This window comes from Haliaeetus albicilla, chromosome 19, assembly GCF_947461875.1.
Source record: "Haliaeetus albicilla chromosome 19, bHalAlb1.1, whole genome shotgun sequence".
NCBI classification, from domain to species: Eukaryota; Metazoa; Chordata; class Aves; order Accipitriformes; family Accipitridae; genus Haliaeetus; species Haliaeetus albicilla.
Genome location: NC_091501.1, coordinates 7,569,809 through 7,584,181, shown reverse-complemented (window position 1 = coordinate 7,584,181; position 14,373 = coordinate 7,569,809). Strand labels below are relative to the sequence as shown.

Below are 14,373 nucleotides of genomic sequence, written 5' to 3'. Positions count from 1 at the left end.
CCAGAAAAGGTGGTCTGGAACCGTGATGGGAAAAAGAGGAGGCTGTGGCCTGAGGTTTGCTGGTACACTTTGTGTTTCCTCACCCATGCGAGTGCCCAGAGCCACAAAGGGTGTCCTTTGTGCCGTGCCCGTGTACTCGCTGGCTCTCACAGCTCTGGCACAGCAGTGTCAGTCCCTCAGTACTGTGGTGTGACTGCCAGTTCAGCACAAATCCTGCTTCACCTGTCCCTTTGTAGGATCTGGTGGTACGCTTCCAGCCATACCTCACAGTACTGAGAGACCTTTCAGAAACAGCATATGTGTGTGTGGGGGGATGGGGTGGAAGGAGAAAGGGGGGAGGGTTGTTTAAACTGTTTCCAAATAAAAATTTGCTCCTGCTGTCTGTGGTTAATATTGATTTAACATATTTTTGCTACAACTCAATTTAGTCTTTACTCTCATCCAGCTGTGGGAGCTCTGGTTTGCAATTGCCTGTGCGATTAATCCTTTTGTGTATTTCTTTCGTTGTATGCATAGTGTCAACTCTCACCTAGCACATCACATGCTGAAAAAATCCAGAAACTTGCCTTGTTTTCATTTGCTCTGTTGTATGTACACATCAGTGTGGTTTGTTTTTTTTTTTTTAAACAAAAATATCCATGAAAACAATGCTGTAGTGTTAAACTTCTATCCCTCCCTTCTTCCCCTTCTCCCACACCCTTCCATCCTTCCTAAACCCATTAAAGGCATATATAATCATTTGGCTTTCCTGGCATACTGCCATATTTATTACAGAAACAGTAGTGCACAACAGCACCTGTGCGTTTTATAAAGGTCTTATTCATCTGATGGGCTTGCGCAGCACTCGGCACAAAGATGAGGAATACATACAAACAGAGCAGGAGAAAATACTGATCGCATGCTTATGGGAGAAACTACGAGGAGCGCGGGAGGTAGGGTGAGGGGATTTTTTGAGTTGTGGCCTCTTTTGTGTACTTTCTGCTGATTGATGAAGGCAAGCGCTTACCCCAGCCACCACCCACAACTCACTCCCACATATGCACACATTCTTGCTTATAGATCACTCATCCCCTCTGGATGTACGTGTAAAGAAAGGGTGGACGCAGCCGTCAGCTCTTACCGCTGTCCTGTGCCTTCTGGGAAGAGACTGTCCTCCTGCCACCACGCGTGCTTGAGAGAGGTGGCAGTGGGACACTTTTTCTGACTTTCTGTGCACACAGTCACGCTTGTGCATTGGCAGTCAAACAGGACAGCAATACTTGTTGTGTTTTGCTCTTTCTTTCGCACATAAGTAGGGGATCATATAAACAGGGAAAATAGTTTATGGAAGCTTTCTGTTCCTGCAGGTATGCACACACACCTGCACGGGTTTATCTGGAAGTTTGACATTCTTTATACTGAATTAATAAAATAGTTGGAAGTTTTTCTTGGTAATTTTGAGAAATATGCTTGCAATTTTTTTGTCAGTCCCTTTAAAGAAGGACAAAGTAGTATAAATTAATTTTGAACTGGTATAAAGATGTCCACATTATATTGTCTGCCATGAATTTAATCAGTGGAAGTTTTATGTGAAGGACAAGATCTCCTGAAATTAAATGCTCAACATCCTCCTCCTGTATTCTGCTCTGTCCTCATAGTTTACATGCAGGTAACCCTTATTTTAAGATCAGTGAGAGTCTCTTGCTTGCAGACAACATGATTAATTAACTGAGGGGCAGTAATTCTGTAATCAGTAACTGGTGCAGAGTGTTAGCAGCCCAGATGTAACAGCCTGCTTGTGTATCCTCTGAAGCACCATAATGGGCATGTCTCCTTCTACAATGAGAGCTTGTACTGGTGCTGTTGGGCAGCAGAGTCCATTTCTGGAAGGAGTGGTGAGGGATCGTGGTAGTGAAATCCCTGAGACCCAACAGAGAGCAGACGTTGCCCTCACCGACTGGAAGCCAGGCATGAATCTGAAGCTCTGCAGTGATGTGCCACCCCTCTAGTGTGAGTTCAAACTTTGATGGAGGAGTACTTTAATTTGAGGTGAAGTGATTAAAGGATCTGTGGATTTTTCTTCCCCTCTGCCAGAAGAGAAGCACCATCTGGCCAGGATAGGATGTGTCCCACCTTTCCACAGCAATGCTCTTTCCTTGCTCTTGGAGAAATAGACTGGGCTTAATGTGTGATTCTGTACTACAAGATGGTGATGTGCAGGGAGTATGAAGAAGTGTGGTCCTTGATGGATACAGCTCTGCTGGGAGAACCTTGAGTGCTCCAACTCCCTTGGTAGAGCTCCACTTGGTCCTGGGCATGGTGGCTTTGCTACGCTGCAGTGGATCACGGCTTTGCTAGTGCAGGGTGTATGGTTGATGTGTACTCGTCATCCTGTAACCGCACAGATTTTGTACTACAGTTATAGTTTTGCCATGGCTGTGTGAAGGAGAACAGGAAAACAGCGTAGGTTCAGTCTTTTGGATGTGACAGTGTTAAGAGCCCCATGGTCCCTCCCCTCCTGTCCCAGGCTCAGGCCAGCCACAGTTCTGAGTTAAACCCTCAGCAGAAGAGGAGAGACTGGTTAGGACAGCGAGTTAGATAATATGAGGGTTGTAGAGTTTCTCAAGAAGCAGTTATGGTTTTGTTTTCCCTTAAACACAAATTAGGTTATTTTTTTTTCCATAGAAGTCAGTAGAACTATGTTGCTTTAAAATCCTATTAAGAAAGATCATACTTGAACACCAGCTTCTGGTTTTATTGGGGTTTTCTGGGTCTTTCCTAAGATTGTTTTCCTGTTGATGTGTCAGTAACAAAGACACACATTTGGAATCTCATGTAGTTTGAGAAGCTTTAAGGGTATTTTCCACTTGATAAGGTCTGGTTTTGAGAACATGATGTGTTTATTACAGGTTAGCAGATCACATCACTTTTATAATTTTCTCAGAAAAGCGATCAATTTCTTAGAATAAAATGGCATTGAAAAAAAACATTCAAGTGTTTCCTAATATAGTGCCCCTTAGCCTATCTGTTGAAGGTTTTTTTTTCCCTTGTAATGTCTATTTGCACAGTGCCTAAGTGCTGAAGTGCATTTTCCTAGCGTTATGGTTTGCATGAAATGTAACTCAAAAGAAGCGCAGTACACCCTCTATAAAGGCTTAATATAAGACTTAAGCGCTACTTAGAGTTTAATGTAAGCCCTGTTTTGATGGGCTGAAGTAGGATGCCTGCTGACTCTTTGCACAGTGATTAATTTCACCTCTACAGTTTGATTTGCAATTGATGTTAATAAGGGGATGGCTTACAGGGAAAGCAGTCAGCGTGAAGACAAGTGTAGAGGCCCTACCTTCAACTGGAAACGATAATAGGTGTGGTGCTCTAAATTGACATGGCTTTTTTATAGCTTGTGAAATACAGGAATGGGAAGGCCTGTCAAAAAATAAACGAAGGCACGTTTTCTACTTTCCACTGCTTATAGCGCAGCCTAGCAGTAAGCAAGCCAGAGGTAGGGACGAGAAAAAGTGTGCCAGGGTAAGTCTGGAAAGGGGGCTCCTGAGATGCTGAGCCCAATCTCCAGTGATTGCAGGCACCTGTGTTATCCCCTAAGCCTTTTCATAAACTGATAAAGCTTTAAAGCTCTATCTTATTAGGTGATTTTGGCTCCTCTATGCGAATAAGCTCAGTAACACATGTCCTTGTCTTCATGCCTCAGAACTCATTAATTTGAGGAAATTTATTTAGGAGACCAGTAAGAGATGTTGTTAGGAAAGAAGTAAAGGAGCAAAAAAATTCAGTTTAGTGTCTGGATTTCTGGAAAACTTTTGCAGAGGGGTGGGTGGCTTTCTTATATCTATGAAAACAGGAAAAAGTAAAGATGGGAAGACTGATGTCTTAGGTAGGATGGAAAGGAGGGAAGACACAAAAAGAGAGTAAGTGAAAGATGTAGGAAAGTGTCGTGTGATTTTTCAGTCCATAAAAACAAAGACAAGAAGACTTAAATTTTTAATTCTGTTTGCAGAATAGAAATACTGTGTTAAAGGGGAGGGTTTTTTTAATTCACTGATTGTAACTGGAAATTCAGGGACAATCTTATAAAAGCTAAGTACTGAGCAGAAGCCAGCAGTGCTGAGCAGTTGTGTGATACAGACAGCCAGCAGATGCAGAAAGCAAACATCTGTTGTGCTGCCCAGCACTCATGGGCCAGCTCCATGCCTGAAGAACAGGCTGGGGTCTGTATGTGTATGGTTAAGACTTTGAAATGTCATTGGCAGTGCGGAAGGGAAGATATCTGAGTCCTCTATGGCACCAAAGTGGGGTGTGTGCACCCCAAGGGATGTGCAAGATAAACCATTAGAGTGCAGGAAGAAAATATTTTTGTACCGTTATTTAAAAAAGAAATAAAGGCTTGCTACATCTTTATCTCATCCTTTCTTAATTTCTATTTTTGTGTATGCTTTATAATGTACATAATTTATTACTACAGTAGTACATGTATATAATTTATAAATAAGTACATATAAATACATTGGGAATGTGTGCTCAAAAATGTTCTATTGTTAGGGGTGCGTGATCAAAAAAGTTTGGAGATCACCACTCTATGAATCCCTTAGAAACAGCAAATGTAGCAAATTAATTGATAAGATACAGTATGACAGCTTGGACAATACATTTTTTAATGCAGATCTACAGTGCTGTGGACATTACTGCTCTGAAAGTCTTGCATAGGGCTGTTCGTCCATCAGAGGCAGCCAGAGCTAAAAGGGCTTCTTCACATCACTTTGGGATGTGGATGAGCATGGCAGTGAAGCTGGAGTGTCAGCATTGCCCATTTCTACATCTGGCTAAAGCATTTACAAAGGAGGGGGTGTTGGGAACGGGACCAGTGTTGTCACAGTAAATTTAAGAAGTGGGTGAAATCACTTATTTGGTAATTGAGAAGTAATCTTCATGTTGCCCAAATTGTTTACGTGCTTCACCCTCAATCACCCTAGTGCCCGTACAGCAAGGGCAAAAATCCTTATATTGCCTTTATCAGGCTCAAGCCTTGCCACCACTTTCCATAAGTCAGATTTTGTTAGCCTTTCTAATGCCCTGCAATACTTATTATTCTAGCAGTACAGCCAATTAACACAACCATATCAAATGAGATTACTTGCAGAGTGGGTCTGATCCAAACCCCACTGAGGTCAGCTGAGGAACTCCCATGGTCTTCAGCACATTTGGGATAAGGCCCAGGATAATGAGCTTGTTGAAATAGGGTGGGTGAATGAGTTCCTAGCTCTTTTCAATAGATTTGATTGAGCTGTGCTAACAATTTTTTCCAACTGGAAAAAAACAGATAACAGCATGTTTGCATATGGGCTTGCGCTCTCCTCCTTTCTCTCCCCTCCTCCCTGCACGCACATGTATTTAGCACAGAGGCAGACGCGTGGTTGTGTCAACTAACTGACATGAAGCAGCGTATCTCTGATAAAACTGGGACTCTGTTTGATGTAGTTGCAGTCAAATGTGCTTGATTTGAATAAGAGATTTTTTTGAAATCTATTTTTATGCAGATTTTAAAGCCTGTAAGGTAATGAGTCAATAAGACAGCTATTAACACTTCAATCTTTCTGATACCCAGAATAAGAGAAAGAGATGGATGAGATCTGGCTGTTGTAGATTTAGCCAGCCTTTTCATGCTTGGGTTAAGTTAACCCTGTTTTATATGCTGAGTTTCATGTTTGAGTAGTTCCAGATTTTGCAAATGTGAGGCTCGACTACATGAAAGACTGTTTAGGTGTGCTGAGATGTGCACAGTGATATTTCTTGACTGCATCCTTCTCCATTTCCACATTTATATTTCTCTGATAATGTCCATTTCTCAAGGTAATCACACAATAACTTTTACTGACCTTAAAAATTGTGTGCTAGGACTGCCTGCTCATGACTGTCCTCATGTTTTCTCTATATTGATCACAGCAGGCTTGAATAATGAGCTTCAATTTCTGTCATTAGTGCAGGCCATGGAAGCACTGTGTCCAATTATTTAAAATTAAAAACACAGAAGACACTTAATTATATATTTTAGAAAGGAATTTTCTGTTTTCATGTAAGGTCCTGGGATAAATGACACATACACTAAATCTTTTGTTTATTTTGCTTGCCCCTTTCAGGGTATGATCTTAGTTATACTTACTGAGGGTTGCCTGTGTACAAACAGAGGATGCTATTGAATGTATGAAGTGTGCCTAACATTCACGTCTTTATGATTACTACATGTTCAGACTGACTAATTATACATGACAGTGCAGATAATTAGGGGTTCGTGTAGGCACACACTTGGTAAAGTTGTACAGACAGTTGTGTGTCTCAGCTGTGTGAAAACTGTGTCTCTACTCTTCAAATTACAGCTTTTGAGGGCTAAAGAAATGTTATACACAGAACAGGTAGGGCAAACCCAGCACTTCAGTTGTTGCCTCGCAAGACACACAGCAGACTTGCAGCAGTCTACTTCTTGCCGACTCGGCGTTTCTTGGGGCTGACCTACGGGTCTGTGTGTGGGTGAGATGGGGCACCCCGTTCCCCGTGCTCCCTCGAAGCCCCGGCCCCCTTTCTAAGATGCACACTTAACAAATCCCTCATTGTTCGTCTCATCCTTCCTCTGTTCTATTTTCCACTCCTATATATTGTTATTTCTTCCTTGCATTACTAGTACAGCAGCAGACAGTTTCAGCTCGGCGTTTCTGTCATCTTAACTCTTCTGGCCAACGTGGTCAAAACTTCTTTCCTCTGCTATCTTCAGGTGCCTGTATTTGGGCACTTATATGTACATAGTGTGATGGTTTCTTTTTCTCTTTAGAAAAAGTTGGGTGCCTGCAACTTCCCTTCAATTTCTGGACAATTTCTGGGCAATGTCTATTTAAGATAGAGCCCCTTTATTTGAGTAGCTAAATGTAGATTTAGGAGCTTTGTCTTTTGACACCCAAGTTTGAAAAATGTGGCTGCAGGCAGCGATGCAAACTATATAATCTTTCTCCTTCATAATGAGAGAAACACTGAAATACGTTTCTAATAAGTGAGGATAATGCGATGCAGAATATGCAGCCTCTGGGTTACTTCTTGTTGTTTTTTAATTAAATCCAGGAAATTTTGTTTTGTTTAAGATCTTTGTAAGCTGAGAGTTGTGGAGTACCAGTTGTGTGCAGAACTGCTGTTTTGCTGCTTGAGCAGAGAAAAGACCGCAGCCAGTTCACTGGCAAGGTGGATAAGCCAGAGCAGCTAACATGGGTGCTGTAATTACTGTGTATTTGGGGTGCCTTGGCTGCCTGAGCTGACATACTATCTTTCATAAGCACTAAATTATCTTTAAAAACAAACAGAAACTACCACATGCTTGCACCATTTTAGAGACACACAGCCTATTTATTTTATCACCAGCCGCAACTTGCTAATGGAACAATAGGAACCACCATAGCCTCAGATGACTGGTCCGAGGATGTTTCATAAGGGCCTCTGAGTCATCTCCTGTCTATTCGTTGCAATGTTTCACCAACCAGGTGCAGGCAACTAAGAGACTCAGCTAGCCTTTTGCCAACATGCCAGCAGCTATAACTGTAAAAACCTCTTTGTCTAAGCTCAGTCACAAGCACTTTAGATAACCCAGGCCCTGAATTTTGTCCCATCACCATGTACTGCCTTCAAACTCTTCCTTTTCCTTTTCCTTTTTACTTCTGCAATGCTGGTTTCTAACATCACAGGTCAGTCTTTTACTGCTTTGCTCTGTAGGAAGAAAATCTGTGATAGGGTGCACATGAAAGCCTGTACCAGTGGTCAAGCAACAGGAGGCAAATTGTGCACATGCAGAAAAGGGCTACGCTCTGCCATAAAATACAGCTCCGTTCAGGTAGACTTGTTTCAGAATCAAAAAAGCAACTGTTCTTCTAGCTCTGATCTGTAGGGAGAGAAGAGTAATAACACAACTTTAATTTTCGTGAGGTTTAAGCCCACAGGTGGCCTGGCCACAGTAGTAAGTCTCAGGTGCATGATATGTTGCTAATGGAATAATTAATCCTGCCTGCCTCCATCTCATAGAGTGGTAAACCAGTACAGGTGTGGCTGTTGAAGGATATGCAGCCTCCTCTGGATGCTCAGGTTTTGAAGTTGAGATTATACTTTATGAGGTCTAGTATCAGGTTAGAATAATGAGTTGTTTTTCAGTTTATGTTGAAGAGGAGACTTTGTTAGAGGGTTGCTATATCAATATGTCTTTTAGAAAGTGCTCTACTTACTGGAGAATGTGTTTGGGTCCACTGACTTTGAAATGGTAGGTTTTTTTCAATTTTTTTCCTCTTTCCCTAAAAGATGCTTTAGGTTACTGGCAGTTACTGCAAGCTGGAAACCATTCTTTACAGCTGTTCGTACATCCACACATGCTTATCCCTCTGTACATCGAGAGGGTTGCACAAAATCCTCTAACAATGTTGTATGGTAGAGGTAAAGTTCAAAATGGTGACTATGTTGTGGTCTTGCATCTTTGTCTGTGATCGTGCCCTTTAATAATAGACATTCCCCCATGCACATGTAGAAGAGTTTCTTCTGTTATTTTCCCCCTTTCCTTCAAAGAACCACTGTTCCCGATAGTTGCCTGGTTTTTTTTTTTTTCAAATAATGATTATTTTTTTATTTATTAATTTTTTTTTAAAGTGGAAGACTTGTGGGATGATTGGTTTCCCAAATAGGTCTTATTTGCTATGAGAAAGGGAGACTTGTCTTTCCTCACGGAGGTCTTTGTGTTGTCTTTAGATAGAAGGCTCCATGCTCTAAAACATGTTTAATGTAACTGCATGGCAGGATAAGGTAGTAAAATAAAAGCCAAATGCTAGATTCTAATAAACCTTTCAATACAGAAAAGCCTAAACATGTCTGGGACTGCTTAGCTAATTGTTAGCTGGCTTGGTATCTTTGCTTAGGCTCCTATTTAAAGAAGCAAAGTATTTGTCTTTGCAGATAAGCTGTGGGCAATTTCTAGCCAAAGCCTTTTTGTTGCTGTCTTTAGCTGTGTGACTGTATTGGTGTGGAAGGGGCCAGTTCCGTGACTTTGTCGCTGATTTGTATTGGTAGCACAAATCCCTCCCTGATGGAAGAGGAGGAAAATAGTGCCTTTTCCATCAACAGAAAACAACAATTAGAGCAATGGCTAATCACTTCTTTTATTTATAGACCAGAAGGAGCTATGCTTCCATCTAGTTTGACTTCCTGTGTATTCAGGCTGCGTGTTTTCCTTTAGACTTTTTAGGGGGAAGTGCTGTGTGGTGTGGGTTTTTGTTTGTCTCTTTTTTTGTTTGAAAAAAAGAAAGGCGAGTCGTCTTCTAAAAGCAGAAAGCTACAGTGAATCCACTAGCTTCCCTGGTAAACTGTTTTAATCTTTGTGTGCCCTCTATCCCAAGAAATGGCATCTGAATTCAGGGTTACATTTCTGTAATGTCTATACCCAGCTCCATGAGTGTTTTGGCTTTGTCAGGGAGGATGGAAAGCTGCTCGCTGCCGGAGTTTGTTCCTGTGCAAGTATTTGTAGGCAGCGGTCAAGGCACCTCTCAACTTTCTGTTCAATATGCTGCACTAACTGAGCTCCTTAAGCCTCCCACTTAAAAGTTCGTTTTATTTTTTCTTCCCCATCCTTGGATCTCTTTCTACAAGCCTTCTTTGAGCTCCACCCAGTACTCCCACGCCTTTCCTGAACAGGACTGTGTGTGTAACAGTTGCCTGGTTGTCTTACCTGTGCTCTACACATGGTTTCCTCGCTTCTGCCCAGTAGTCCCTTTTTATACCCCTGGGGATTATGTTGGTGCTTCTAGCCCCACCAGCAATGCTTCCAGCTCTAATTGAAGCAGTGACCGAGGACATGTCTGTGACCTTTCCAAGCAGAGCCTTCCATCCTGGAGGTATGATCTGTGTTTCTGCTTCCTAGATGTATCATCAGGGTGCCAGATGACTTCACTTCCCTGTTCTGTAGCTGCAGCCTCTCCTTTTTGCTCTGTGCTATCCTATCCATCTTCGTGTCAGTGGTTAACTTTGCCAGAAAAGAGCTTTCGAGCCACTGTGTCTAAGGGAAACATTTCACATAGTGACTGAGCTGACCTAATAGCTTGCAGCTGCCAAAAGGGATATTCCCCATCCCATCACCCACTTGCTGGTGCTGACTCCAGCACTCATTTGGCCCCTTGGCAGACCTATCTGGCTAACTACGCAGGCACCCTTCCCTCTCCTTCTAGATATAAAATCACCAGCAAAATAAGTTCATTTCTGCTGGGCTAGTTTGTTGGTTTAGTGGCTGCATCAGCTTGGGCAGGGATCAGATGAACATAGGGGAAGCGGCAAAAGGGAATATGTGGAGGTGGGTAGTAGGGGGAAAGGAACAACTTTTTTCAGCAGCAGTGAGCTCTCAGATTGTCTCAGCTGCCTCCTGCAGCCCTACTCTAATAGATGACCTGCTGGCTGGATTGTACCTATATAAATGCCATGGCCAGGATGAGTTTCGGGTGAGTGGGACCATTGCTGATGGAATGTGATGTCCAACAACTATCAAACAGCTGCCAGGACAGATATCCAACTATTAAGTTCCCCAGCCGCTCCAATGGCTCTATGGCAGCAGGATGCTAGAGAGAGACTTGTGGATGCGTTCTTTAGCATAGAAAATCTGGGGACAGATTTAAGTGGCTGTAACTCATGATTCCATTTGCTAGTGAATAAGAAGCTATCTCTCTAAATCCTTCTAGTAATGGTCCTGCTGATTAATACCTTATGGGTTTTGGCCACATTTTCTGGCCAAGCATACAGCCAACTTTTAGCTTGTCTAGTTTGGTGTCACGTTAGTTCTCTGTGCAGTGTGAGATCTTTTAGGCAAGATGTTATGTGGTCTAGTGATTCTAGCACATTGGACTAGCCCAAGTAGATGCTATTGGAAGAGTTGTATTTATCAACCATAACTATAGCCCTGCCAAAAATACCCACCCCAGCCCAAAATGAAAGGCTTGTTTAACAATACTGAAAGGCATTAATTACTTTTTTAGCCTCTACTCAAATTCATTGTTGATGGTATCCCATATTGATAGTTCCATTATTTTATTTAGGGATGATGTCAGGCTAACTGACTTATCATCTCTGCTTTCCTCTTGTCCCTTTACATTTTGGGATTATGCTGGCAGTCCTTCAAATGCTCTAAGTTGTGCTAGTGTTCCAGGATTTGTTAAAAGTCAGTATTGTTAGTACAGAACATCTTAGCCATTTTGTTAGGCATATGTTATGTGGTGCTACTTAATTTTGAAAAGGCTCACCTTCAGCAGGATGCTACTTCACTTTTTTTTCCTCAGTCACACATTGTAGCTTTTCTATTGCATAAATTTCAGAAATGGTTTTTGAAAGTATTGTTTGTCTAAATACTGATACCTGTGGATGCAAAAGTGAAGCCAATCTGCTAAACTGCTTCAAATGGGCAGCCACCCAATTCCTTCCTCGCATAACTTCAGTTTTCCTCTTCCAAGAATCCTTAAAGTTTATTACTTTTTTCTATTTTATCTTGAGGACAGGGAAACTGCCACAGCAAAGAGCCTTTACACCAAATTGCAGCTCCCTAGGCTAATGTGGTAGTCATGGGTGGGTTCTGGCCCTTTGCACAGATTTGAAGTAAAAGGAGTTGAGAAGAGCTAGGTTCTCCAGTGGGCAGCCCAAACAATAGAAGAGAACAAATCTAACTGTAACTGGTGGGACTTTAGCATAGAAAATTTTCAACTTTGTATGTTAGGCTTTCCTGGAGTGTTGTTCAGTAGGGGAGCTTCCCACGGAGGAGGAAAACAGCCCTTTCTGAAGGGGGCTAGTGTGAATGCTCTATAGCAGAGCGTCATCTTAATGCACCTCTGCTGCAGATGCATGTTAAAGATGGATGCTCAGTGTGAAGCATGAATGATGTACAGATCTCCTTGTGGAAAATGAACAATATCCAAAGCATATGAAATTGTTAAGTATTAATTTTGTTCTGTGGGGAAATGAACAGATTTAGTCTCTGTGTATGCATGCACATGAATGTACATATATGGATGTATACATAAATATGGAAGTATGGTTTCCTAAAGGATTCAAAAGTACCTTAACCTGAGTTAGCTATTCCTACTGTAGTGGCAAAGTAAATAAAGCAGCCACTGTGCAGCGTGGTAGCCAGTATGGGAATGCATTGCCTTACCTGGGTCTTTACATTGCAACCACTGTTTCAGTTACCACTTGGGGGAGACATTAAAATTAAAGCTTATCTTCAGAGCTCTGGTAGTGGCCAGTGAAGGTCACCTTTTTCCAGGTTGCAATGTTTAGCACATGGTATATTAGATCTGTGCACTTCAGTTGGTTTGAATGGATTGTGCTAATGCTTTCCCGAGTGTCTTTTTCGTATTCCTCCAATTAAAAGATTTCTCTCCGTTGCTTTTTTTGCCATGGTTGGATCATCCAGTCTAGCTTGTCTTAGGACAGGCACTAAACTCAAACTCCCCAGTGATAAATAAAAGTATTTGTCTTCAGGCATCCAGCTTCATGTCTTGAAGCTCCTTGGAGACAAACTAAAGCTGGAAATAATGATGCAGATCTGTAATGAGCCTTAAAAAAATTTATCATTGTTTTAGTGAGGTTCACTAATTATTACAGTTGGATTTGTGTAGTTCTTGTGCTATTTCATTGCATCAGAGTCTCTTCCTTATATGTGGCTCAAGGTAGTGTTGAGATCCTGCATCCCCTCTCCAGTACGTGACTTCTCTGAGACTTTGACTGGCTGAGTGGCCCTTTGCTTTCTCTCGACAAGCCTCTTTCTTCCTGCCAGGGTTTCTGTAGTTTGTGTCATGCCTTGCTCTTATTCTCTTCTGCTCTCAGTCCCAATTCTGTTGTCAGTCCTTTTATTTTTATCAACTTCTTAATCTCTTTTAAAGCCTCTATGTATCAGCATCTAGTTTCTTTGTTCTGCCTCTGGAAAATATCACTGATCTGCACCCAGGTGCTTGCAGAGAGGGTGAAGAAAACTGGCTTCTCTGGGCTTCAGCTCTCCTCTTGCCTCTCTTTGAAGGTGAATCGTTCATGGTAATGACTTGCTATCATTACCTCCCTGTGGAATTTTGTAGTTAAAAAGTAATCTAATGACCGTGCGCAGTCTTCCCTCCACTTTAGGGGACCCTGTGATGATGATTTATTTATCGTTTTTGTTGCAGCAGGAGCTACAAACCCCTGTCAAAGATCAGGGCTCCACTGTGCACATGAAGGCTGTGCGATGTAATGGAAAGATGGTCGCTGTCTCAGTGAATTTGCAGTTGAGGTGTGGAAGTGTTTTGCTTTCATGTGCCAGGAGCGTTTGAGACTGTTTAACTGAAGGAGAGAGGGTGAGCTGGAACAGGGGCGCAATAGCAGGTCCTTTGAGAGATGCTGTGAAGGGGGTCTTTAACGGATTTGTACGGTACATTACTTGTGCAACAGTATGTCACATGTTAAAAACCCAAGAGTTGAAGGAACAGGCGATCCCTTTGTTAGCAGAGAGCAATGATTACAAACTGCATCCAGGAGCCTGCCAGATAAACAGTTTGAGAGAGAACATGACCTATACGAGAGCAAAGACGCTTCATTAAAATTAGCTCTTCCTGTCATGTGCACAACTGCTTCATGGAGAGGAGGACTGCGGTTGTGTGGATTATGGAAGATCCAGACAAGCAGGCTGCCGAGTAAGCTGTCATGTGCTATGACACCGAGTAATGCAAATCAACTCTGCTCCAGGAAAACCATTTCCATGTCAGCCTCTACATGAAAATTATCTGACTTGAACAAGGGTTTCTTTATGAAGTTAAGAGAATTATTCCTAAGGATTGGAATTTGTCTATGTCATGGAGGAATGGCCAGAATGGACTTCAAAGTGGAGTCAGAAGATGAGATAATGTGCAGCAAGCACTTTTTTTTTATAACCAGCAGCCCAGAGAGGAACATGTCAGCTTAAAAAGTATATTTCTCTCTGAACAGTCCAAACTGCTGTTTTACAAGTAATGCATGGTGTTACTGCATTTTTCAGTGATTAAAGAAGGAAAATACCTCTCAGTCCATTCTGCTGTGGGTTTGACACTTTGCGCATACCCAGTGTTGCTATTCCTGCACGTAGGCAGTTGCTCAGCCTCCGTACGGCTTGAATGGGTGATTCAGAGCTCCAGGAAACCCCGATTGCTTTTGTTTTGCTTTTAATCTGGGTGGTACTTGGGAGCAACACTTGAGCCCACTTTTTTTAGGCAGTTTTTCGAGTTCAGAGAATCTCCTTGAAGTTTGCTTCCTGCGATCCTTTCATCCAGTCTGTTTGAAATTCTGCTTTTCCTTTGGCTTTGTTTGGCATCTATTCAACTACCTTCT

The 14,373-nt window shown here is 42.2% G+C and overlaps 1 protein-coding gene across 3 annotated transcripts in view; it reads left to right on the top strand.

Moving 5' to 3' along the window:
* Positions 1-14,373, top strand: part of TBXAS1 (thromboxane A synthase 1) — a 242,626-nt gene that overhangs the window by 41,592 nt on the left and 186,661 nt on the right. The window lies entirely within an intron of this gene.